Raw genomic sequence first — 26689 nt, 5'->3', positions numbered from 1 at the left:
ATGGAATAAAACATTTCAAGTGTTTGGCATAAGATGCTTGCTTCTTGCTACTTTTAGTAAAGGCTCCAAGAGAGGAACTCAAGCTGGAGCTAACCAACATAAAACAGGGCAGGAAAGGACTATAACTACACTAAGAAGACTCTCTGCCTGTGACTTGAGATTGAAGTTGGCTAAAGTCTGGGAGGAGCTTCACAGTAAGCCTGTCAGCTACTTCCCCACACTGAAGCAGCTGTAAGAAGTGGCTCTGAAGAGGCTGCCCTAGCAGGAGATAAAATTGTGGCCCCAAACCAAGGCAACCAAACAATGAATATCCCTAATCTGAAAATCTTAAATCTGAAATAATTCAAAATCTGAAACTTTTTGAGCACTTACATGATGCTCAAAGAAAATGTTCATTGGAGCATTTCAGATTTCAGATTTTCAAATTAAGGATACTCAACTGTATATACTCAAGTATAATGCAAATATTCCAAAATCTGAAAAATATCCAAAATCCAAAATACTTCTGGTCCCACACATTTTCAATAAGGAATACTCAACAAGTATTTTAAAAGATCAAAATAAGGATCAGAGAATATGGATATTTAAGCTTACTGGTTTTTTTTTTTTATATGGAACAGTTGAGGCCGTTAAAAAAATGTCTAAGACATAGGCAGTGGAAGGTTGAATTCAAGAAAAAGTCTCAGAGCTGCGGAAATGAAGAACCTATGAGGTTAAGGTGTTAGATGAGTCAACCACATCAATGTGAAAGGGAAGCCAAATGAGAAAATGATGTCGCTTGTGTGGAGAGGAAGTTCTGGAATAAATGTGGCAATTGTTATAAGACATCATAGTTAAATGGATAGACAGTAAAGAAGGGGCTTTTATATTAAAATAGAGGAATAGTGGTTGGGAATAGGAAATATGGAGCTAAAATTATGCCAACCCACTTGAATTAAATAAATTCTATGATACCTTAGCCTTTGGGAAAATGACCAGCCTTCAGTTGAGCACATGTCAAGGGAAGCAATGTCCCCATGGAGGTAGCTGCATTTTAATTAAAGCAAAGAAATGGAGGGGATGTCCTCTAATGAGGTTTCCAGAAGTCACAGTGAAAATATTTGGGAGGGAAGGAAGTTTGATTCAGAAGTAAAACACAGAGCAGGATGGAGATAAGACACTGGAGAGCATAAATGAGTTGAGTTTTCAAAAAAACAGAACAAAATTTTTTGAAGTCAGTTGCCTATTATCTTCCCTCATAGTTCTTAGGGAGCTATAACTAAAGGCTTCTAAAGAACTCTTCTCTGTCCATAGGGTACAGAATAAGTTTATTTCAAAGATCCCCTCCTCTCAGAGTTGATTATTTGACTTAGGGCAAAAGACTGAATGTAAATAGTAGCAAAATTCCTCTGATATTATTGTAAGGAATAAAATAATTTTGCTCTGTAAATAAAATAGAATCTTTTCTAAAGAGAACTGACCAAACTCAATTTTAGGACTGGTCCTAAAATTCAGAAATGCCTTTCCCATATTGCTTAACTGTGCCTTTTTCACTGGAAATGAAAGTGTTGCCTTCAGGAAGCACACCTCCCCAGAGATCAGTAAAATCAATGAGAAATTCAATGTCCATTTGTCAGAGAAGACATGTGAAGTTTGATGGGTTTCTTGGGACTGGACAACTAGTGAAAGATTCTAAAGCAAAATTAAGTGGAGCATAGAAACCAAAAATCTCAAGAGATCTTTGAAGAATGAAACGTGAACGATGAGGACAAATTTAAAGAACTATTGCTGGCATAGATGTTAACTTCCAGAGGAAAGTGGGCATAGACTATCATACAAAACAAGAAACACAGAAGAGAATATTAGCACCCTGTTGCAAAGGAGAATAGCGATGCTTAACTGGTAAGTATAATGCAAATATTCCAAAATCTGAAAAATTCCAAAATCCAAAACACTTCTGGTTCCATGCATTTTGGATAAGGGATACTCAACAGGCATTTTAAAAGATCAAAATAAGGATCAGAGAATGTGGATATTGAAGCTTATGAGCAAAGGAGAATATGAAAAAATGTTGGAGGACTTTTAAAAATGTATAAATGAATTAATGAATGCAATTAGTATTATGTTAAAAATCAATCATTAATAGCCACTTGCCATGATTGCCAGCCCCTTTGATGAGTACTAATTTCAAAATTATTAAGGAAAGGCAAATATTTAGACTTATACAGATTAAAAGAAAATATTTTCAAAATTTCAAATTTAAGCTTATAAATGTTCTAATCTACTTTTGAATATGTATTCCTGACCCAGGATTGGTTTTGCCAGGCCCCATCATTCTAATGACTTTTTTTTTTTTGGAGACAGAGTCACACTCTGTTGCCCAGGGTGGAGTGCAGTGGTATAACCTCGGCTCACTGCAATCTCCGCCTCCCGGGTTCAAGTCATTCTCCTGCCTCAGTCTCCCACGTAGCTGGGATTACAGGCACCCACCACCACACCTGGCTAATTTTTGTAGTTTTAGTAGAGATGGGGTTTTGCTATGTTGGCCAGGCTGGTCTTGAACTCCTGAGTTCAAGTGACCCACCCACCTTGGCCTTCCAAAGACCTGGGATTACAGGCGTGAGCCACCACACCCAGCCTTCTAATGACTTTTAATACTACTTCCCAACACCTACTATGTGCCGGCATGCACATGTACTTACAGCTGTTCCTCTTAGAATCCCATGTGTTTCAGAGTCCTCTTTTTCTTTAATCTTACCCATAAGTAATAAACTATAGCCCTCTTTTGTTAGACTCATTAAAGGAGAAATACTACTTAAATACTACTTACTTAAAGTAGAAGACCGACTTAAAGGTAATCCTTTTGTCACAGTAAATGGGCTCACCCTATCAAGTCTAAAGTACTAAGAAATTTAACACAGTTTAAAAGTGGTAACACAGTTTGAGTCCAGACTTAACTAGGCAATTTACAAACTGTGCAGACAGGGTGTTACAGAGTCTTGGTCACATTTCTTGAGGCAGCAACAATTGTACTGCATATGGTTCCTTCAGATGTTCTATCTATTTTCCTGCTAAAGTAGAGGAGATTCATGAACCTGCCATAATGGCATACTTATTTTTTGTTTCTGCTCATGGGTGATGCTAAAGAAGATAAAATGTCCAACAAAGAGATCTTAGAGGAATCCAGTCTATTATCGCTGAAGTTGTAATCATTGCAATTCAGCTGTGAAAACAAAGGGCTGCAGGATTCTTGAGAGTATGCCTCAGGATTCACTAAAGTGGAAAACTGCAGGTAGAGAGAAAAACACATGAGGATGTGAAAACTACCACATAAGTCTTTACTTCTCAATGCATAAATCCAAATTGGAGCAAATGCAAAGGTTTTTACAAACGTTCATGGCAACATAACTGTCCCTTAGGGATGACCTGCTTCATTTATTAGTCAACAAATATTTATTGAGGGCCAACTTCTAGGCAGTAGGGATCTAGCAGAGCATGAAACAGAGGAGTTCTCTGCTCTTACAGACCTAACTTTGTATGGGAGCAGACAGACAGTAGTGATATGTGCAATGAAGAAAGCAGAGCAGGGTGATAAGTTAAAGGGTTCTGAGTTGGGATGGCATTCCTTCAGATTGGAGTGCCTCTCTGAAGAGATCATATGAAAATAAGTAATAACAATAGAAAGATCTGAAGTAACAACATTCCAGGCAGAGGAACTCCTATCTACACTCACAACCTAAAATGGGAGTCAGTGTGGCTCCTTTAGGAAACATGAAAGAACCCAATGACTGGGGAATATTGAGTAGATAATAAACTACCACCTGCCAATTGCCTTAAATATCATATGAATTACCAAATTTCTCAGAAGTTCTATCAATTAACAAAAATATTCATTAATTTCACTTCAATAAGTATTATTTAGGCTATGCTAACTATTGGGGATGTAAAGGTGAACGAGTCATTATCTAGGACTTCATGTATAACAAAAGAGATGAAAACAATTAGGAAAAAAAAATAAGTGCTTTATCAGAAGTGGTATAAAATGTGTTGAGAACAACAATTACATACAACTCTGTCCATTTGGATCAGTAAAAGAAAACATTTGGGTTGGGCCGTAAAGAATAAATAGAAGCTTAGCGTCAGAAAAGGAAATAAATGACCTAGACTTCTTTACCGAAAGCCTAGCGCATACAGCAATTGCCTCGCCTCCTGGGGATCTTCATCTGAATACCCCACCTCATCTAGATTTAACTGAGGCCAAAAAGAAATTTTCTTGCACCAAACATGTTTCTCATCCTATATTCTGCGTTTTAGTCAGGAGTCTCACTCTGAAAACTGATTATTTACTTTACTCCCTCCTCTCCCCAGCTTCTATGTCCACTTCATCATCAAATATTACCGATTCTACCCTTAGATAGCTGGTCAACTTTTCTCCCCTTCACTATGCTTTCCCTTCATAATCTTCCAGATGAGACATCTTTCTTTCTGGTATGCACCTCATATCTCCAAACCAAATTTCAAGTCAAGACACCCAAAAATCCTATTTATGGTTATGATCAAAAAGCACATATGGACTTAAGATATAGGGCATGTGGGTTCTGCCATTTATCTTCCAAGGCCTGTTTCTGCTGACCCTGTTCTTGATTCTTCATCTCTCTGAAGGGGGAAAGGAAATGAGGGGTCAGAGAAAGGGTCATTCTTTAGGTCACTGTTTTCTACTGAACAGGATTACTACAGCATTAAGAAGTTCTATACTTAGAGCTGGGAAGCTCAGCCTTATTTGTCTTCTTTACATTTTGTCTGCTGCATCTGTCTCTAGGATGTGGACTAGACAGGGCTTGGATCTTGCGGGTGATCACAGTCAGATTTCTCTCTTTTTCTATTTCGGATTCCTTATACATTTGTCCGTTGGCTAATAAACTAAAACAAATAGATAAATTAAACTAAGGCTTACCCTAGCTACTTAGGGATATTTCTTTCCTTCTTTAACTTTCTTCCTCAATCTAGCCACTTGGAAAGGTCTGTATTTATGAGGGTGGAGGGGTGGACAGGAGGTTAGGGTGGGGCTGAGTAGGGGTAAACAGCTCAGCATGAATGAAAAAGCCATTTGGGTCAATTAGAATTTTAAGACTTTCTTATGTTAACAACTCTGTTTCTTGAACATGGCTGCATTCTTCTGCATCCCTGCCCCCTCCTATGGCATGCTCCCATCTACATATTTTTTTTTCCTCCCTCTCATGGCCTGTCTCAACTAATTCTCCAAGCTTCAGCTCTGGGACCACTTCTTACAAAAGCCCGTTCAAGCTCTCATGCTGCTGCTGCTGCTGCTGCTTCTCCTTCCTCCTCCTCTTCCTCCTCCTCCTCTTCTTCTTCTCCTCCTCCTCCTCCTCCTCCTCCTTCTTCTTCTTCTTCTTCTTCTTCTTCTTCTTCTTCTTCTTCTTCTTCTTCTTCTTCCTCTTCCTCTTCCTCTTCCTCTCCTCCTTCTCTCCTTCTCCTTCTCCTTCTCCTTCCTCTTCCTCTTCTTCTTTTTCTTGAAGCACTTTATTTTATGGTTACATGTGGTACACTAACCCCCATGGACTAGAAACTCCTGGAAAGTAAGCCTGATGTCTTATTCATTGTATTTACTTTCATACTTGCAATTACCTGCTACTTTAGAGATTCTCGGTTGCTGTGCTGAAAATCTTCAGGGGTGTGCTACCAACTTTTCAATGATGTGAAAACTTTATTTTACTATATAACTAAGAACATACATTGTTACAGTAATGTCTGCGTATGACACACAGAGTTGAGTGGATGGTAGTATAGAGTTGAGTGGATGGCGAGGCATAATTTGCTGCACCTAAGAGGCTTGGCGTTCCTAAAATCATATTTTTAAAAAGATCTGAATAATAACTGAAAGAAAAAATGGCCGTTAAAGACAAAAATGGACTGCAATTGCTGTTGCAATGGCTAAATTCATATCCAGGGTGGATGGATATTTTATTTTAAAAGTACCTTGATAGGTTAGACTGAGAAAACAAGGAAAGATAAATTGGTCTGTCAAAGAAAGACTGACTGGCAGCATTCCATGGGGCAGAGTGAGTTGTGGGGCCGGGGTGAGGATGTAGGAAGTGAGTGGAGAGGAGATATGGGGCTGCCGGGGACTGAACCAAGTAGATGGACTTGAGCAAGAGACACAAGCAAGACTGGGACCTGGCACAAGACCGGAGAGAACTCCCATGGAAGTATTTACATTTATGCTTTATTCCCTTGGTTTATGGAAATAGTCATAATCAGCATCCAACTTTGAGATTTTTTCCTTATGTTATTATATCCTCAATTACATAAAGCCTTCAAAAAAGTTTGCTACACACAGCAGCCTTTTTCAAAGCAAGGCTTGGAGAATAAAAGAGCAGAGCTGATACCCTATGTGGGACAAACTGTACAGCAAAATAATAGCGATCGTAGGATTAGTGTCACTGTTCTGGGGATGTGGCTGTTGGCTTTCAGCCCTATTCCTATCCTCTCATGCTATCCTTTAAATCACAGGAGATTGAAAGGCTACAAATGATATTTGCTAGATTGCTTTGCCTAAGAGTTTATGGTTAAGCATAAGCAGTGGCCCAAGGTAGGCATTAGGTAGGCTATTAGGGGAAGGGTGGAAAGAGGAAGAGGCCATTTTTTTCCGCCCTGCTTGTGGCAGCAGCTTGGACAGTAGCGGTGGCAAATAGGCAAGTGTAGGCTGCTGGGTTCCTGGTCAGGCAGTTTCGGCAACAGAACTGGCAGCACAGCACTTACAGGTTCTGGCTTCAGTCGCAGCAGCAGCAACAAAAGTAGGCATCTTCTGGCCTCTCCGCGCCTGTGGTGTCAGTGACAACGCGGGTGCAAAACTTACCACAGAGTGCAGCAACACAGTTGCAGCAGCAGCAGTGGCTGCTCTGGCAACCTCAGCATCCACTCTAGGTAACTTTATTTCCCCTTTGTTCCTCCATCCCTAGGTAACCATGTCTTTCCATTTTTGTTCTTTTAGCCGTGCCAACAGTTTTCTGACACATTCCTTGTATTAAGTACCCCCTGTTAGAAAATGTGATGGTTAATTGTGTGTTAACTTTACTAGGTAACAGGTGCCCAGATATGGTCAAACATTATTTTGGGTGTTTCTGTGAGGGTGTTTTTGGATGAAATTAACGTTTGAATCGCTGGACTGAGTAAAGAAAATTTGTCCTCCCCAAAGTAGGTTTAATAGAAACCCGTTTCTACTAAAAATACAAGAATTAGCTGGGTGTGGTGGCAGGCATCTGTAATCCCAGCTACTCGTAAGGCTCGGGCAGGAGAATTACTTGAACCCAGGAGGCAGAGGTTGTAGTTAGCCGGTATTGTGCCACTGCACTCCAGCCTGGGTGATAGCGAAACTCCATCTCAAAAAAAAAATTTTTTTTTGAAAGTTTAAAACAGAAACAAAACACCAACTAACGGACAACTGTAGCTTTTTACTACATAAATGAGCATCAAACTAAAAAGGTTTATTCTCCAGCCTGAAGATCTCATGGAATTTGTCTTGGTAGGTTTTAAACTTTCTTCTGACCTGTCACCCCTTTCTTTTGTCTGATTTCTCCCTTTTGGAATGGGAATGTCTATCCTATGCTTGTCCCACCACCGTATGCTTTTGAAAACACATAACCTGTCTGGTTTCACAGGTTTATGGCTGCAGAGGAATTTTGCAGCAGGATAAAGCATACCTCCAATCTCACCAATATCTGATTTAGATGATGTTTAGATGGAACTTTGGACTTTGGAGTTGATGCTGAAATGAGTTAGGGCCTTTGGGGTTGTTGGGATGGAATGGATGTATTTTGCATGTGAGAACATCAATTTTGGAGGGCTGCAGAAGAAATGCTATGGACTGAATTGGGTCCCCTCCCCCCACCCAAATTCGTATGTTGAAGCCCTATGCCCAATGTGACTGTGTGAGGAGGTGATAAAGATAAAGCAAGGTCACAAGGGTGGGGCTATAGTCCAACAGAGTTGGTGTCCTAAAAGAAAAGACAACAGAGCTGTCTGCCCTGTGAGGACACAGAGAGAAGGTAGTTATCTGCCAGCCACACAGAGCCCCCTCACTGGGAACTAAATCAGCTGGCATCTTGGTCTTGAACTTCCTAGGGTCTAAAACTGTGATATATAAATAAAATAGATAAATAAATCTCTGTTGCTTAAGTCACCCAGTCTGTGGCATTTTATTATGGTAGTTTCAGCTGACAAATACAGAACCCTAGACTGGTTTCTGCTTTTTAACTGGATAACAACTAGCATGGAAGCCATAAATAATGGTTCATGGTCAAACCACAGTGAGAAAGCAGCTGCAACATCTGAGAAAATGTGCACCCCCAGGAGGTGCAAGAAAATACTGATGGAGGAGAAAGGAGAGCACTGACATCCCAGAACTTATAAAGAGGAGGAGCTGTTTTATTTGGATATTATCAAAAACATGATATCAAATTTTAGAAAATTTTGGGATGTCTGGATTATGTGTGTTTACTATAACATAAAAAAACCCTTCTGTTTGAGCATATAAATGAGGATCGTCAAGGAAGAGACTATTTCTCCTTCTTCAACAAGGCCTCAGTGTAAAAGTGTAAACAGCTAAATAGTGTGCTGACTGGACACTTTCACAGACACTATGAGCCATGATAGTCTGGGATTTCAGTGTAATTATTGCTGACTTGTGTGGCACATTTAATCTCTCCAGGTTGTTGCTCAAAAGAGTTGGTTTTCAAGGTATACTTGGAAATGTAAGAGGACTGAGAGTCATCGTTTGCGTAGTAGACCTCCAATAAACATATGTTCACTGATTTCTTAACCTTGTATAATCTTTGAGAAATATTACAAGTATAACATCACTATCTTTTTCTGTAATCTAAAGAATGTTTCAATTAAGCCTCTGTTCAACTGACATTTATGGTGGACAGTAATATAAAATTATGTTACTATGATAAATAAAAGGAAACATAAAATGTTATTTATTGCAGAATATCTGTGGTACCAGCTTGAAAAGTTATAAATGTTCATCTTAAAACTGGAATTAATAATCAAAAGGAACATTTGAATTGAACCAAAAATAGTATAGGTTATTGTTTTGAATGAATGAGCTAAATTGAGAGCATTATAAAACTAAAATAAATTATTTTTTAAAAATTGAAAGTTTAGGGCCAGGCGCGGTGGCTCAACCCTGTAATTCCAGCACTTTGGGAGGCCGAGGCGGGTGGATCACTTGAGGTCAGGAGTTTGAGACCAGCCTGGCTAACGTAGTGAAACTCCATCTCTACTAAAATACAAAAATTAGCCGGGTGTGGTGGCAGGCACCTGTAATCCCAGCTACTCATGAAACTCAGGCAGGAGGATCACTTAAGCCCGGGAGCCGGAGGTTGCACTCCAGCCACTGCACTCCAGCCTGGGCGACGAGTGAGACTCCGTCTAAAAAAAAAAAAAAAAAGAAAGAAAGAAAGAAAGAAAGAAAGAAAAAGAAACAAAACACCAGCTAACAAACAACTGCAGTTTTTAGAGCCTATTAATTAATGGCACAATACAGCAGAAGAGTTCTGTGAAACTAGAGGGAAAGAAATATAAAAGTGCTTTATGTAAGCTATTAAAATGGCTGGCTATATAATCCTTCATACTTAGAAAATATAATTTTATTTGTGGACCTTCAAATAGTAATAATAAATAACTCATGGTGGTTTTTTCCTATTGTCAGTATTTCCTGGAATATCACTTTTCTGACATATTTTTATTGCAATATAATTTAACATATCATAAAAATAACCCTTTTAAAATGTACAATTCAGTAGATTTTAGTATATTCAAAGAGTTGTGCACCCATCGCCGCTATTTAATTTCAGAACATTTTTTATCAGCCCCAAAGAAACCCACACTCATTAGAAATAACTCCCTGTTCCCCAGCCCTTGATCCAGTCTCTGGCTGTGGGTTTGCCTGTTCTGGACATTTCATATACATGAAGTTACACAGCATATGGCTTTTTTTGTCTGGCTTCCTTCACTTAGCATGTTGTATCATGTATCAAGATTTTAGTTCCTTTTGTTGTCATGCTGCCTTTTTATTAGTGATATTATTTCAGTATTTCACCAACTAGTTTAATTATGAAAAGCTTCTGGGTGTTTTTCCAGTCAAATCCCCTCGTATAGTAGGCCATCAGCTTACCCCTACCAGTGGAAGGTGGATTCCCATTTGATGTTATTTGAAGAGTTCCAAGCAACTCTTCCATAAAATTTATTTTTTATTTTTTAATTTTTTCTGTATTTATTTTTTATTTTTTATTTTTTTTTTAAGCAACTGGGTCTTCCTCTGTGGCCCAGGCTGGAGTGCAATGGCATGATCACAGCTCATTGTAACCTTAAACTCCTGGCTTCAAGTGATCCTCCTGCCTTGGCCTCCCAAAGTGCTGGGATTATAAGCATGTGCCACTGTGCCTGGGCAAAAACAAATTTATTCTTCCTATCTTCTCACACTACACCTTCTCCTCCTGTTATATTTCTTTAAAACTCGTCACTAAAATTCATCCTATTATCTTTACAAGTTCCTTGTTTGAAAGGATAAATATACCCTTTAGAAGTATAAATGAATTATAACACATTTTCAGTCGACCAGCTTAGTTTCATCACTGACAGTAAACTAATAGTGCTTAATTTCACAGTTTAAAAATAGAGACTTTAAATAGAGGAAGAAATGAGATAATAATTTTGAAGTAACGTGCTTTTTGAAGCAAAGGTGTCCTAGAGTCTCCAAGCACCTGACAAAAGCTTTTAATTCGCCCAGCAGTCATTTACTGAACTCCTAGTTCAATATTGTCAAGCCCTGTCCTTGGAACTCAGACAAAGTTGTATTCTGCCTTTAAGAAATCCACAGTCTTGTATAGGAGACAAACATGTAATCAAGCCCAATGCAGAGTTATTGAGTGCTGGGGTAAATGTATTAACAGAGAGTTATGAACACATGGGAAATTAAACCCCGACTGGAGCAGGAAGATCAAGGAAGACTTTCTGGAAGAAGTGATGTGAGAAGGGTCTTTAAAACTAGGTACATGCTAGCTAGATGAAGAAAGGGGGAAAGTATTACACACCGAGGAAGCAGGACCATAAGTAAGCCCAGGAGAATGAACTCATAGGCAGTATTCAGAAATGTCAAGTAGACCAGTAGGGTGGCTGAAGGGAAGGGGAGAGAGGGGAGATGAGATTTTAAAATGGTAATAAGAATTGCTACTATCAAAAACAGATTGCTGGCTGGGTGTGGTGACTCATGCCTGTAATCCCAGCACTTTGGGAGGCCTAGGCTGGTGGATCACTTGAGCTCAGGAGTTCAGGACCAGCTTGGGCAACATAGTGAAAACCCATCTCTACAAAAGAAGGAAGGAAAGAAGGAAGGAAGGGAGGAAAGAAGGAAGGAAGGGAGGGAAGGAGGGAGGGAGGGAGGGAAAGGAGGGGAGGGGAGGAGAGAGGGAAGGAAGAGAAAGAAGAGAGAAAGAAAGAAAGAAAAAGAAAGAAAGAAAGAAAGAGAGAGAAAGAAAGAAAGAAAGAAAGAAAGAAAGAAAGAAAGAAAGAAAGAAAGGAAAGAAAGAAAGAAAGAAAGAAAGAAAGAAAGAAAGAAAGAGAAAGAAAGAAAGAAAGAAAGAGAAAGAAAGAGAAAGAAGAGAAAGAAAGAAAGAAAGATTAGCTGGGCATGGTGGCATGCTCCTGTAGTCCCAGCTTCTTGAGAGACTGAGGCAGAGAGGTTGCAGTGAGCTGAGATCATGCCACTACACTCCAGCCTTGGTGACAGAGTGAGACCCTGTTTCAAAAACAAACGAACAAAAAACAGATTGCTTACTATGTGCCTAAGTACTTTATATGTCTTAGCTCATTCTATGCTGACAACGATCTTATCACATGTGCTATCTTATCTCTATTTTGTGGATGGAGGAAACTGAGGCATAGAAAGGTTAAGTAACTTTTCTACACTCTCACTAGTGCTGTGGAGTGTGATGCCAAAGTATTAATGATGGACTTAGTGTGTCTAGCTGAGGAGTCTGACCTTTACCTTGAATGTAATAGAACCCTGAAAGGTTTTAAGCAGGAAGGTGACCTGACATGAGCAGATTTACAGTTAAAAAGTCACTCTGGTAGAGATTGGGTAGGAGAAAGGGCTTGTGTAGTCTAGAGGCTGAGAGAACAATAATCCTGGCATAAAGCAATGAGGGCCTAAACCAAGACCATGGCAGTGCAATAGAAGGGAAGAAAAGAGCCCAAACATGTACATTTAGGAAGTAAAATCAGATTCTCAGGCAATGGGGATAGAAGAGACAGAATGTAGAATGGCTGGAATACTAGGTCCTTGGATGAATGTGCCTTCAACTAAGGGAATACAGAGGGAAGAAGGGCTTCTAATTCATGTTAAGTATGAAGTGTCTAGGCAAGTTTCAGGTAGAAACTCTTTTCCATAAAGTCATCATTTCTTTTCCAATAAAGATGACATTATGTGAGTCCAGAACCCAGTGATAATGTCTGAGCTCAGTAGAAGGAGCTGGAGGCATTGGGTCATACATGGTGGTAGCTAAAGGAAAGCAGAGGCTTCCTTGTGGTCACCTAATGAGAACCATATGGATGGAAGAGCACAACGCAAAAATCAGGTCCTGAGCAGTGGCAGTAGCATTACTGAAGGGCAATTGGAAGAGACTGCATGCAGGAGACAGAAAGATGCTCAGAGAAGGAGATGATACTTAGGCAAGTATGACATCACTAACACTAAAGTGAGAGTTTTAAAGAGCGAGTAGGCAGCACATTGAGCCACATTGTAGTTCAATAAGACCAGGACACAGTCATTGAATTTCACAAGTTGAGGATAAATGATGACTTTATAGAAAGGAGTTTCAGGGACTAGAGTCTGACTGCAGCAAAGAGTGAATGTGATGGGAGGAAGTAGAGGAAGTCAGCATAGAACCACTCTTGAGGCTTGGCTATGAAGGGAAGGAGAGTCAGGAGAGGACACGAAAAGGAGGAAAAGAGAGCATTTGAGTGAGAAGATTTATTCTGACCACATGTCTACACACGAGAAACATTCTAAAGCATCATTTTTAGTTTTGCAGCTGTAGGCAAGTAAGTAAGAAACTGACACACCATTTCTAGAGTTTGCTGAGCAATAGAATCTGCAGAATCCTCTGTCGCCTTTGGAGCAAGAAGGACCCTGATGAGATGGCAATGTGAGGCAAGAGAAGGGAAAGATTACCTTCAGCTTCCTCTAGAGCCAAGCTCAGCTGGGGGAAATTCCTAGCTTTCCTGTAGGCTTGGAATTAACTAGGGAACTAGGTAGCTGAGGTCCTTGCTGGCTTGTCAGCCATCTCACAAGAAGTTTCTCAGTGGGGACAAGACCTCATGTCCTAAGCCTGTGAGGCAGACCTTGGAGGATTTAGCACATATGGGTCACCTTATTGGATTACCCAAACCAGAAAGCCACCCTAAGCCTTTATAGGCTGTTATCCACCATCTACCAGATCACTCCAAAGAGCTGGCAGTGATAAAACACCAGAGCCAGAGACTAGACTAGCGAAGGACTCTAGCTAGCAGCAAGACCCACCTGAGGAAGCCACCTTACAGCCACCGTGCAGCCAGTCAGGTAACACATCTCCATTCCCTCCTGCTGCTTCGTGCAGGGTGTTTTAATCGCCTCCTATTTACCCTTTGGTGCCTTAGAGTTATTGGGATAGCCAAACACATGACACCCAACACCAGGCAGAGGAGGTGTTGTAACTTTATTAGTTACAAGTCCTCATAACTTGGGGAAGGAGAACATGGCACGCCATGCGGGGTCACGTGAGAGTTCCACCCGAAAACTGAGTGAACAAGCCAGGGCTGGGAAAGGCAGACTTTGTAGTATCAAGAGGGTAAGGTGACTCCTGATTTCTGTGAGAGAATGTGATTGGTTTGTGTGAAAAATTCCTCAGGCAGGTAGGGAACTGAAACCCACTACAGGGATAAGTAGAAACAGTGCCTGGTGCCCTGACTAAGGAGGGTTATTTGACTGGGGGACCTCAACCATGGGAGGAGGAGGTAAACTTGGGATCAGGCCATTTGAGGTCCTGCTGATTTTTCCAGATGTCAAGTCAACACATAATATTGGATCTTAATTTTAGATCGTCCACCACACAGGTGTTGGTGGCCTCCTAAGAGTTTGATGGACAGTGGAGGGATTATAGGCACAGAACAAGCATTGAACTAGACAGCAACAGAAAATAATTACACTTGGATTTGATTGAATATTTACCTGAGAGATGCTCAATTTTAAATCAGCAGAAACTGAAAAATTTACTGGGATGGACCAAGTTTTCTGATTGGACCAATTTAGTTTTTCTGCTGCTGAGCAGTAACAGGGCTTGTCAAATAAAAGTATGTGTAGTGGCCAGGTACGGTGCCTCACGCCTGTAAACCCAGCACTTTTAGTCCAAGGTGGGTGGATCATGAGGTCAGGAGATTGAGACCATCCTGGCCAACATGGTGAAACCCCATCTCTACTAAAAATAAAAATTAGCCAGACATGGTGGCATGCACCTGTAGTCCCAGCTACTCAAGAGGGTGAGGCAAGAGAATTGCTTGAACCCGGGAGGCAGAGGTTGCAGTAAGCCGAGATAGTGCCACTGCACTCCAGCTTGGGTGACAGAGAGAGACTCCGTCTCAAAAAAAAAAAAAAAAAAGGATGTGTAACCATTAAAGAGAGTTTACGTTTCCACAGAGCTGATTGGTGACATCCAATTCATATTCACCTTGCGCATTGTTAAACATTGCGAAGGGGCTGTAGAGAAGGTTGGGGTGCTTCCAGGAGAATGCTGAAAACTGTCTGCCGAGAAGCCTCACAGGTGACATTACCTTTGGTGAATTTAACAAGGCCCCCAGTCTGGCCTTCAGCCCTGTCAGTTTCTCAGAGTGGAAAAGCCTCTGGAAAGATGATTCATGGCAATCTACTCACAAGAGGCCTGGGTAATATATAGTGGGAGATATCCAGTTCTAGTTGCTGGAGTGCATGTATCCCCACCCAGGATGTTCCCTTGCTGAGATTAGGGTACCGAGGAAGATATACTAACAATTAGAATGTTGATCAGTAAGCATGGAAGAGATTCATTGCTCTGTGGCAATGCCTAATCAATCATTTCTACTTCACCTACAGAGATGATTTCCCAGTTACTGGGAAGTTCATTTTGCCCATATTTAGTGTTTCTCTCTGGATCATGCTGAATAAACAGTGCCTAGTTCTCCATCAATCCTTCCCTTTGTAAATACTCCACACTGACCCAGACTGGGATCCATTTACCTTCTGTGGGCTTCCTCAGCATTCCCTAATCATCTACAGATCAGACAATATTTTAATTGCTTGTTTACTGGTCTGTCTCGTTCTTAAGACTGTAAGGACTGTAAGACCTCTAGGTCTTCCTCAGCACTCTTAGTTTTGGTTTACCCTGGGGAACTTCAATAGCTCTGTTTCTAAACAATAGAATGTCTGCACCTTGAATTCCACTCCCACATCACTGCAACCCATTTCTTTGACCACCATGGATGTAGAATCACTCATCCAATTTCCACTGGAAGCAGGACTGAGTGGAATGAGAGGCTGTCCTGGTGACAGGGCTGAGGTTGAAGGGGGAAAGGTTAAGCTGAATTAGAAGGCCACGTCACCAAAGGAAGCATTGGACATGACAGCCTGGGGAGGGGGCCCAGTCACCCTGCTGACAGTGGCTGTTACATTGGAGAAACACTGGGAGGACTTGGAACATATGCTTTGACTGGCTCTTTTTCCGTAGATGCTAGAGAAATGAATTTGTTCTTAGATGGACTTTAAAAGGGCTTTTCAAAAGTGAGACGCATACTGGGATCCTTGGTCTGATATATAAGCAAGTCTGGAATATAGCAAGTGCCCAATAATTAATTGTTAAATGAGTTTTTAATTGTTTATTTTCCTTATTACATTCCCCAAAATTTGAAGTTTAACATTTTAAGGATAAAATAGGAAAGGACACTTAGCTGTGGAATAAACTTTTTGGAAACACATTTAACAGTAACATTTTGGTAGAATAAAATAAAATTGCAAATCATTAATCAGGTTTCTTTTTCAAAGGGTCATTTTTTTCATAAATGTGGATAAATATTGGAATTACTTGTCAAGAATTTATATTGATCAAATAGGAAAGTATCTTTAAAAGAAAATTTTCATAAAGAAGTAAAATCTTGACTCATACAGATATAAAACAAACATGTACTAAAGATCTTACTTAACTCATAGATCAGTGAGAGAACTAGGCAGATATTATAAGCAATTCAAAAGAAAATCCAAAAACAATCAATCAAACAAAAAACCAGACACATTTCTAGATCAAGACTATTGAAATAAATGTGTAAACAGAGACAAAACTATTTTTTTCCGTGGTGGGAGAATTGGTCCTTCTATCAGACAGTTCAGTTGCATGTTTTGCAATGTCATTAGCTACCTATAAGTTACAGAATTGGAAGAAATCTATACAATCAGAATCAAATAAATGGAAGAATGTACTATAGACAATAGTTTATACTGAAGCACTAATTTTTTGATAGTCTCAAAGACACTGACATTTTGATACTCCAATTAAACAATATTGCAATAATGAATTATAAAAATTCAGAAGGAGTCTGATTGCTGAGTTTCAGGCATCAACATTGTGTTGATGAAAAAGTGACTTGGGGCATTGTGGGAAGTTTTTTTATATCAAATCCTCTATATATAGTCTAAAATCACATATCAGCCAACTACTACCTATTCTATTCACTCAAGTAGTTATGTTAGTTACTGAGTTAGCAATTATTGGAAACTGGGAGCTTGTAGATCATCAACTACTTTGAATGAAATTTTGGCAGAATATTATCAGAAAACAGAGTGAATTAGTAGGTAAGAACTTACCTATTTGCTAGCATTTTTCTACAAGAAATTCCTTTCAAAGTAAACATAAGTGGATATTTAAAAATATGTATTTCCAAACATTCAAATGCCCTTACCTCTAAGATATACTTGCAGAGGATAACATTTTTCAATTACTTTCTTGGGTTCAGTTTCCCTATCAAGAATTAAAACACTAACAATAATTTAATTTTGTAGGTTGCTTTCCAGTGTTGGTTTTTATTGTTTCTCTTTAAAATAAAGTATCTGAAATTTGTATTTAAGGTCATTTTTATTCCAAAGTAAACTCATTTTGATATATTAAAATCAGCTATAATATCAACTCGGATTAAAATATTTATAATCTGGTGCCTGATTGGTCTAGAGTAGTAAAACTTTGCTCTGATATTTTTACATCACAAGAAATCTGAACAAATTATAACAGGTGTCTGAGTGATAGATAAGACTGGTTACTCTCCTCCTGTGGTGTTGAATGCATTGGCTTGATTTGTGCCTCGTGAGTTATAAGTAAAGACACCTGATGACTTGGCAGGCCCCTCATTCACTGAAAGTCAGTGCTCCATTTTCCCAGGTCCTAGGGAACATGAGAGAAGCACTATTGAATTAAAGAGCTAAGGAAGGAGGAGAAGTAACTGCAATCATTTATTCCAGCACCAACACTAACCTTCATGGGGACTGTCTGGTTGGAGAATTGCAAATACTTGCCTTGTGTACCATCATTCAACATTGATAATTTAACACATACTTTTTCTGCAGACCCAGAAATAGCCTCAGAATCCTAAATATAATGCTCACGGCAGCCACTGCTAATAAATCAGAGTTGACATGCAATTTAGAAATTATTTGCCATCCTAGTTCCACATCTTATTTAAAACATTTTAAACTCCCACAAACACCATGAAATGGGCAATGAGTGACAGGATCAAAGATGATTCTTTCAGAAGTCATAGAATGACAGCCCCCAGGCAGAACCCAGGCTACAGATAGCTCTTGTTTGGCCTAATTCAATAGTGGTTTTGTTTGTTTGTTTGTTTTTGGGGCAGGGGGAATTACTAGTTGTCGGCATTAAAACATCAGGAAATTTCATACAAATATTTGGATTGCTGTCTTTTCTTTTATGATAAGATTTGGAAACACTGGACTATTATTTCCACATTTCAGTGACTGGCTAGATCTGAGAATTCACTTTCCCCTAAAGACACACAAGCTCACAATTGCTGTGGATCTCACTCATCTAACTTCTTGCTGGCATACGTGACCGGAGTAGCCTCTGTAGGCATCCGAACGCACAGCCCCTGCTTGTTCAACCGTGACTCTAAGTTTCTGTGGCACCTGCACTCCGTCACCAAATTTTGAGGTTTGTGAATAAAGAAAGGGACAGGATTTGCAGGCCCCTTTTCAGGTGCTAAGGTAGCTCAGAGATGAGCAATGAGGGCAACGAGAATTCCTAAGTTAGCTTCTTCCCCTAGGGTTCAAACCCTCAAAGTAGGGCACAGAGTTCTCAGCCAGGAATGAGGAGTCCAGAAGGCCCAGATCCCCTCAGGTGCCAAATGATTTCATTTCAGTGAGTCTGGCGTGGTGTCAGCAGCCTTGCATCTGTCAATGAGATGTCATCATGAAGCAATTACGAACACAGCCAGGGGTAAGAAAAACAAAAATAGATCCGAAAAAGGTTTTATGAGGGTCTATGCATTTAGAAGAAATGGTTGCTCAGAATACGCTGGCCTAAGCTTCAGGGAATGCTGAAGGATACTTCTAACTCCTTTTAGAGTTAAGGAGTTCTTAAGACAGCTTAGAGACCTCGGATGCAACAGGGTCAAGAAAGCTTAAGAAAGTGCAAAACCTTATGTTAGTCATAGGAGTTCTAAATGCTGTAGTTTCTGGGTTCTTACCTTTAGCTTCCTTGCGGTTCTTCTAAAACCCCAGGCATGCTCCAGTCTCCAGGCCTGTTCCTTCTGTTAGTCTTTGCCTGCAACACTCTTCCTTCCTTTGGGACTTTGCCTGAATGACTTACAGCCCTCTACCCTAGCTCCCAATCTCTCCTTTTTCCTTTTTTTTTTTTTGAGTATTCACAGCTGTATAATATATATTTAACTTCCTCATTTTGTTCAGGGCAGGTGTTCCTTTTACTAGTTGGATGAGGGGAGAAAGTTTTGTCTGTGTTGTTCATTGACAGATAGAGCCAGGTACACAGTCAGCACTCAATTGGGGTGAAAATGACTTGAATGCAATAAATGCATAGCACTATGTCTTGCAGACTATGTAGTTATATCAGATTTCCCAGATCTGTGGGTTTTGAAAAAAGCTGGAGGCATGGATGACAGAGTGTAATCTCCCCAGTCTCTCACATTTCATTATTTAAAAACTGCAAGAAGTCTTTATTAGGTGAGAAGTGGAAACTCCAACACAACTTCCAGGCAATGGGTTTCTTTGTTATGGAGATATATACCTTTAAGTTATGCAAATGTAAAGAAAAGACCTCTTGAAATAGAGAAGCAGGTCAAAGGAGTTTAAATGGCTTTGGGGAGGAGAATGTGAAAGGCACAATGGTTCAAGACAGACTTGCCAGTTTCCCTGCTGGAAGGAAAAAGAAGCAGGAGGTTTTTGTGTGTGTGTGAAAGACAAAATAAAACAACCCATTTTAACCTTGGGAACAGGCTCTATGTTTTACAGTTATACCAACTATTCTCTATAGTTTTAATGGAGAAGAAAGCCAGTGACAAAACAAAAGACATTTCGTTTTCCTGCTTAGGTGGTGAGGTAGATGGGTGTTGGAATGATACCCTAGGTAAGGTAAAGGCTAAATTCTCACTTAGGCCATGAATGTATCCACCTTTAGCAATTGCAGCTCCCAGCATCAAGGCAGAAGATGTCAGCTGTTCCGTGTTCTAAGAAAAGTTGCTAGGTCGAAAAAGAGTGCCTCTAATTTACTCAAAATCCGTACTGGGAGAGATCCATGAACATGAATTATTTTATATTACGGGTCATTATCATTTAGTGTCCAAACCTTACACAGCAGACAAAGCCTGTTAAAGAGATGAAAAATACTTTAAACATAATATGCTCATCTATTTTAATATACTGTGCAGCAATCATCATAGGAAGTTAACAAGAAAAAAATCAAGCATGACTATTAAAAAATGACTGTATTTTGTGGTGCAAGTCTATGGCATTCTGGAAAGATGGTACAGTAGAGGAAGTAACATTATAGTGTCAGGTTATTCCTTATTTCTATATGCAGTAAAAAAAAAAAAAGTCACCTTAAAAAGGAAAATAACAGAACCCAAACAATTAAGTTCCCAAACGAATGAGTACACCAGTTAATACTCCTTGGCCAGTGAATAAGAATTGCAACATCACAGGGGAAAACAGAGTCAATAACCTGGAGAGGAAACTGTGTTCTGAACCTGTTAATTCTACACATGAACTAAAGATATTTCTGGAAGCTGTGAAGAAGAGTAAGTAAGCAACTGAAAGAAACCTGAGAACAACATGTGTCTCCTTATGCATGAAAACACTAACTGATTAATTACAACACAAGAGAAAACAAGAGACCTAGAAAATAGTTGAGGACATCTATCAACAAATACTATGGGTAGATGAGGAAATTTTAAAATGAAGAAAGTCTCATTTGAGGGATAATTTAACTTTAAAAAAAAATTAGACTGGCAGCACACCTCATCAAGTGTACATGAAGCTATAAAAATATCAAAGACAATTAAAATGCATTTGGCAATATTTACTAAGATATAATAGCGAAAGAAGAGTAACAAAAACTAACAATGTGGTTCATAACTGATGTTTTATCGTAAATGAAAAAAGCTTATTACTTAAAAAATAAATCAGTCCAGGCGCAGTGGCTCATGTCTGTAATCCCAGCACTTTGGGAAGCCGAGGCTGGTGGATCACGAGGTCAGGAGATCGACAGCACCCTGGCTAACACGGTGAAACCCCATTTCTACTAAAAATACAAAAAATTAGCCGGGCATGGTGGCAGGCGCCTGTAGTCCCAGCTATTGGGGAAGCTGAGGCAGGAGAATGGTGTGAACCCGGGAGGTGGAACTTGCAGTGATCCGAGATCTCGCCACTGCACTCCAGCCTGGGCAACAGAGAGAGACTCCATCTCAAAAAATAAAATAAAATAAATAAATAAATACATTTCTGCCAATTTTATATGTGAGGTTATGAATACCCACAGTCCATGTGAGAAATGGTCAAGAGAGTAAAGATATTTTAGAATCTTGATTTCCCAAAGGGAGATGGCATATTCCCCTTTTTGTGTGGGAAGATACTAGAAATCCAAAGTGAGAAAAGAAGGAAGGATTAGGACAGAAGATGTTTTGAAATACCCATGAAGCATTCTTTCCTACCATTGGAAAATTACTGTGTGCAGTGAGAAAATTTTGAAGGAAATGGGTTGTGCTTGTGAATGATGTTAAGTCAGGAAAAAAAGATGAAGGATATCTGGTTTTGACACAAGTAAAAATGAACAATTAGAAGTATACATTTCACTGACTACTCTTATGCAAATAAACAGTTCTAAGGTAAAATGAAATTGGAAAAATAAATAAGGTTCATTATTTTAAAAGCATATATGCATGTAGATCAAGGATAATCAGAAGCATATGGCAACATGAAAATATACCTACATACAGGTTTTTAATGTGTGTATGTGTATGTGTGTGTAGTTATATGAGAGTGATACTAATCCTGAAAGCGATACTATAGAAAAGGAGGACAAAGATAGGGACAAAAGTATCACAGAGCGCTAAAATAACTCCAGGATTGTTTGGGCTGTGGCCATGAGGCTGGACTTCTGAACATGTTTCCCTGAGATGCTTTGGGAAGAACTCTTAATATGGCTTAAAATTCATACTCTTGAAATTTGCCCTTATGATGAATTTGATCTTTTCTAAGGGAATATACACTTGTGAAGGGATTTTATAGGTGGTAGCAGATTCACAGACTTTTTAGTCGTAAAGCAATAATTCAAATTTTAGCTTTTGGTGAATTTTAAATGGTGGCAAATTTGGGGGATGGGGCATTGAAAAACAATGGAGTCTAATTGGTTCATATATATGATAAGTATAAAATCATGTAAAAATATATGATAAATATATACATTTATTTATTTATTTACTTATTTTATTATTATTATTTTTTGACACAGGCTGGAGTACAGTGGCGCAATCTTGGCTCACTGCAACCTCTACCTCCCAGGTTCAAGTGAATCTCATGCGTCAGCCTCCTGATTAGCTGGGATTACAGGTACGTGCCACCAAGTCCAGCTAAGTTTTATATTTTTAGTAGACACAGGATTTCACCATGGTGGCCAGACTGGTCTCAAAGTCCTGTCTGTCTTCAAGGAGTCTGCCCTCCTTGGTCTCCCAAAGTGCTGTGATTACAGGCCTGAGCCACCGTGCCCAGCCTCATTTATCATATTAAATCTCATAAGAGTTCCATAAATGCAAGGGGTAAGACTCATTCTGAGGAATTACTCACTTCTCTGACTTCATTTGCCAGAATTTTCCAGCTCTTGGCTCATCTAAGATTTGTGAATTTAATCCTTGCAAAAAGACTTCCAAAAATTTGCTAATTTTTTGTTTGTTTGTTTTGTTTTTTTTGAGATAGAATCTCACTCTGTTGCCCAGGCTGGAGTGCAGTGGCTCGACCTCGGCTCACCACAACCTCCACTTCCTGGGATCAAGCGATTCTCCTGCCTCAGCTCCCTGAGTAGCTGGGATTACAGGCTTGTGCCATGATGCCCGGCTAATTTTTTTTTTTTTTTTGTATTTTTAGTAGAGATGGGGGGTTTCACCATGTTGGCCAGGCTGGTCTCAAACTCCTGACCTCAGGTGATCTGCCTGCCTTGGCCTCCCAAAGTGCTGAGATTACAGGCGTGAGCCACCATGTCCAGCCAAGCTACTTGTTTTGACTAAGTCTTTGTTTTTGTTCGTTTGTTTTTTGTTATGAGATGGGATTACAAGCGTGAGCCAACGTACCTGACCTTGACTCTTTATTGCAAAAAAAAATTATAATCTTTGGTGAACTTATTTCTATATCAGTTACACAGGTTACAGCAAACATATTATTTTTTTAAAAAATAAGAGGAAATAACAGGCCATATTACAATAGAAAAATAGAAATTATGTTTTTTAACTGATGAAAGATATTGTGTTATTAAAAAACAAAATGGTGCACACACACATGGTAAAATACACAAAACAAGGATTAACAATGATCCTGAAAATGTATCTACTATTCTTTTGTGTACTTTTGATTCTGTTCTGTATCTTTGCTTGAACTTGGGCTGAGGGTGCTTAGTAGGTAGAAGAGATATTCATGGAGTGAAACTAAGAACAAATAAGACTTAGTGTAAATATTATGGGATGGAAGAAGTTGGAGAGAGAAAGAAGGTTGCCAAAGAATTGCAAAGTATGCTTAACCTGCTGGGGAACAGATTTATAGCTACAGATTACAGCTTTGAATTTAAAAGAGCTAACTGAACCTTAGTGAAAATATAGAAATATTGGTCCAAGGAGATTTTAAAGAAAATCTTGAGTCATAAAAACCAGAAGGGATTCCTAAAGGAAGACATGTAGCAACAAGTCAAATGATGAAATTTGTTTATACCGTTAACGCCTACACTCAATAAAGTCACCTGGGACTTTAGTGGAATATGCAAATTATTCTGGAATTTGAAAACTAAAGAAGTTTAATTTGTATAATTGATAGAAAAAAAAGGCAAATGTGAACTGGGACTGGCACATGGAATTGCAGAACTGTGGGTCTTTGTTTTCGCCTCAGAAATAGCTTCAAAATCATTTTTATAACTTGCATTGGTGGGGTTTGGGCAAAGTAATCTCGTGCATTTCTGACAGAACAGGATCTTGTGCAGAGCATCCAGAGGCCTCAGGTCCTTGCCATTAGTTAAGACACATGATTCTGGCCTTTGTGAATTTTAGTTTCCAACCTATAAAATGAGGAGCTAGGACTAGGTGATTTCTTTTCTTTTCTTATTTATTTATTTATTTGAGAAGGAGTTTCGCTCTTGTTGCCCAGGCTGGAGTGCAATGGCGCGATTTCAGCTGGCTCATTGCAACCTCTCCCTCCCAGGTTCAAGTGATTCTCCTGCCTCAGCCTCCCGAGTAGCTGGGATTACAGGCATGCACCACCATGCCCAGCTAATTTTGTATTTTTAGTAGAGATGGGGTTTCACTGTGTTGGCCAGGCTGGTCTTGAACTCCTGACCTCAGGTGATCAGCCTGCCTCGGCCTCCCAAAGTGCTGGAATTACAGGCATGAGCCACTGTGCCCAGCCTAGGACTAGATGATTTCTAAGGTTCTTCTTGGGCGTGACTCTATGTGTCATGTTTTTAGTTTACTTAAGTAGACTAACATCGAAATGTCTGTTTAAATTTAACTAAGGAGAACTAAAGGGGACATGCCAGATTCTGTTAATGAAACCAATAAAAAGTTTCTGGGGAAAAAAAAGAGAAAGCCTTCTTATATTGCCTTCTGGAGTCAATAATGGTTCAAGTATTTTCTTCTTTTAAATGAAGGTCTAGGGTTGATATTATAATTACAGAGATAAATTATGAGGACTCTGCATGGCACAGTACCACACAAAGCCATCTAGATTGTTCAGTTGCACACTGTTTCACCTCCAGCTGGTTAAACCTCTCTAAGCCATAATCCCTAAGCACATTTAGTCTTTTCTGGTGGGGCTCCAAGTTTCAATCTCCTGTTATTTTACAATCAAAACTGTACACTTTGCAGTCACCTGATTAAATTCTTAGCACAGAAGAATTCTAAATTCTAGAACCAAAATACTTTAAGTTGTTCTCATCACTTAGATCTTTTAAGCTGGGTCAAGATTCATAAGGATCTTTTAGCCTTGTGTCATTTAGCCTGGACTCTTGAAGCTCCGATAAACTGCTCTATTCTTGTTGGTTTACTATAGCTCCTAAATGTGTGTTGATTGATTATTACTTATCTTAAGGCTACTCCCACTGACACTCCTCCCACCTACACACAAAGGAAGTCTGTTACCTCTTTGTCCTCTCCTGGCAACTTCAAAATCCTTCTGTTCTGGGCCAGGCGTGGTGGCTCATATCTGTAATCCCAGCACTTTGGGAGGCTAAGGCAGGCGGATCACCTGAGGTCAGGAGGTTGAGACCAGCCTGGCCAACATGGCGAAACTCCATCTATACTAAAAATACAAAAAATTAGCCGGGCATGGTGGCGGGCACCTGTAATCCCAGCTACTTGGGAGGCTGAGGCAGGAGAATCACTTGAACCCAGGAGGCGGAGGTTGCAGTGAGCCGAGATTGTGCCACTGCACTCCAGCCTAGGCAACAAGAATGAAATTTCGCCTCAAAAATAAAATAAAACAAAATAAAATTAGCTGGGCATGGCAGGTGCCTGTAATCTCAGCTACTCGGGAGGCTGAGGTAGGAGAATTGCTTGAGCCCAGCAGGCAGAGATTTCAGTGAGTTGAGATTGCGCCACAGTACTCCAGCCTGGGTGATAGAGTGAGACTCTATCTTAAAAAAAAAAAAAAAAAAAAAAAAAATCCTCCTGTTCTGGTATTGTTATCTGCCTCCATTCCCAATGATCTGGTGTGAGCAAATGAAAGTGGGGAGAAGGCAGCTCAAATGCAGATAGATAGAACTTAGAATTATTTATTTTTAATTTTAAGCTTTATTTGAGACAGGTTCTCGCTGTGTTGCCCAGTGCAGTGGCATGATCACAACTCACTGCAACCTTGATGTCATGGACTCTAATGATCCCCCCACCTCAGCCTCCCAAGTAGCTGGGACTACAGGTGCACAACACCATGCCTGGCTAATTTTTAAATTTTGGGGGGATGGGGTCTCAGTTAAATAGGTTGGTCTCAAACTCCTGGGCTCAAGCAATCCTCCCTCCTCGGCCTCCCAAAGTGCTGGAACTACAGGTGGAACAGGTGTGAGCCACCACATCCAGCCAGAAGTTTAAAAATCATTTAAATTTAATTTAAATCATTGACAAAAGTCGAGCTAGAAATTTGACTCTGATCTTAATGGTAGCCAAAATCACATGTATATCAGAGTTACAGAAGGGAAAACATATTACACCTTTAGGAGAGAAATTCCTCTGGCTTTATGTTCTAAGTGAAATTTCTTGAGCGTGGCATCACACTGAAAAAAAATCTCCCCAAATAAAATACATTTTTTGAGTTTATTATTCCTTCAGTATAAGTTAAGGGCATGGATCTTAAGGGAAACTCTGAAAGAATTTCTGGAAAGCAAGACAAATAGAAGCGTATGAAGCTTGGTGTGATCTGGCCTAATCCACAGAAAAATAGAAAGACTGTTCTTCAGTCTGTACTATGTCTCTCAAATAGGATTTTGATATAAGTTGGTTTGAAGTTACTCAGGTCTATATTTCTGATTCTCAAATATCACTTATAAGGAGGATACACACTTCTTAACATTTTCTTCTATATCCCATTCACTTTCTACTTCTCTGTAGGGGCTGCCAGATCTCTCTCTGTCTCTCAAACCCCAGTCTTCCTGAAAAGCTTGTCACACAGCCTTAGTCTATACATATACTTTTTCCGCTTCTACCACTTTCCCTTTTCTGATTCTGCACACCAAATTCCAAATAATCAACTGGGAAAGCAGAATCCTTCTCAGAAGGTGGGGAAGGGGAGAAGATGAGACAGACAAAATCTTCTTTCACCAGGAGGTCAGTGGCAAAGAGCTATCCTCTGTTATTAATTTTT

General features: G+C 39.7%; 1 long non-coding RNA gene across 1 annotated transcript in view; it reads left to right on the top strand.

The window, feature by feature from the left end:
• The window catches only part of LOC126940327 (uncharacterized), a 130178-nt gene that overhangs the window by 20654 nt on the left and 82835 nt on the right, over nt 1-26689 (top strand). Inside the window, exon 3 of the long non-coding RNA XR_007720709.1 lies at nt 22095-22192. This is a non-coding gene — a long non-coding RNA (uncharacterized LOC126940327). The remainder of the gene's footprint in view (nt 1-22094; nt 22193-26689) is intronic.

Source organism: Macaca thibetana, chromosome 17, assembly GCF_024542745.1.
Source record: "Macaca thibetana thibetana isolate TM-01 chromosome 17, ASM2454274v1, whole genome shotgun sequence".
In the NCBI taxonomy this organism is placed as follows: Eukaryota; Metazoa; Chordata; class Mammalia; order Primates; family Cercopithecidae; genus Macaca; species Macaca thibetana.
The sequence above is the reverse complement of the archived record's forward strand: the minus strand, read 5'-3'. Positions and strand labels throughout refer to the sequence as shown.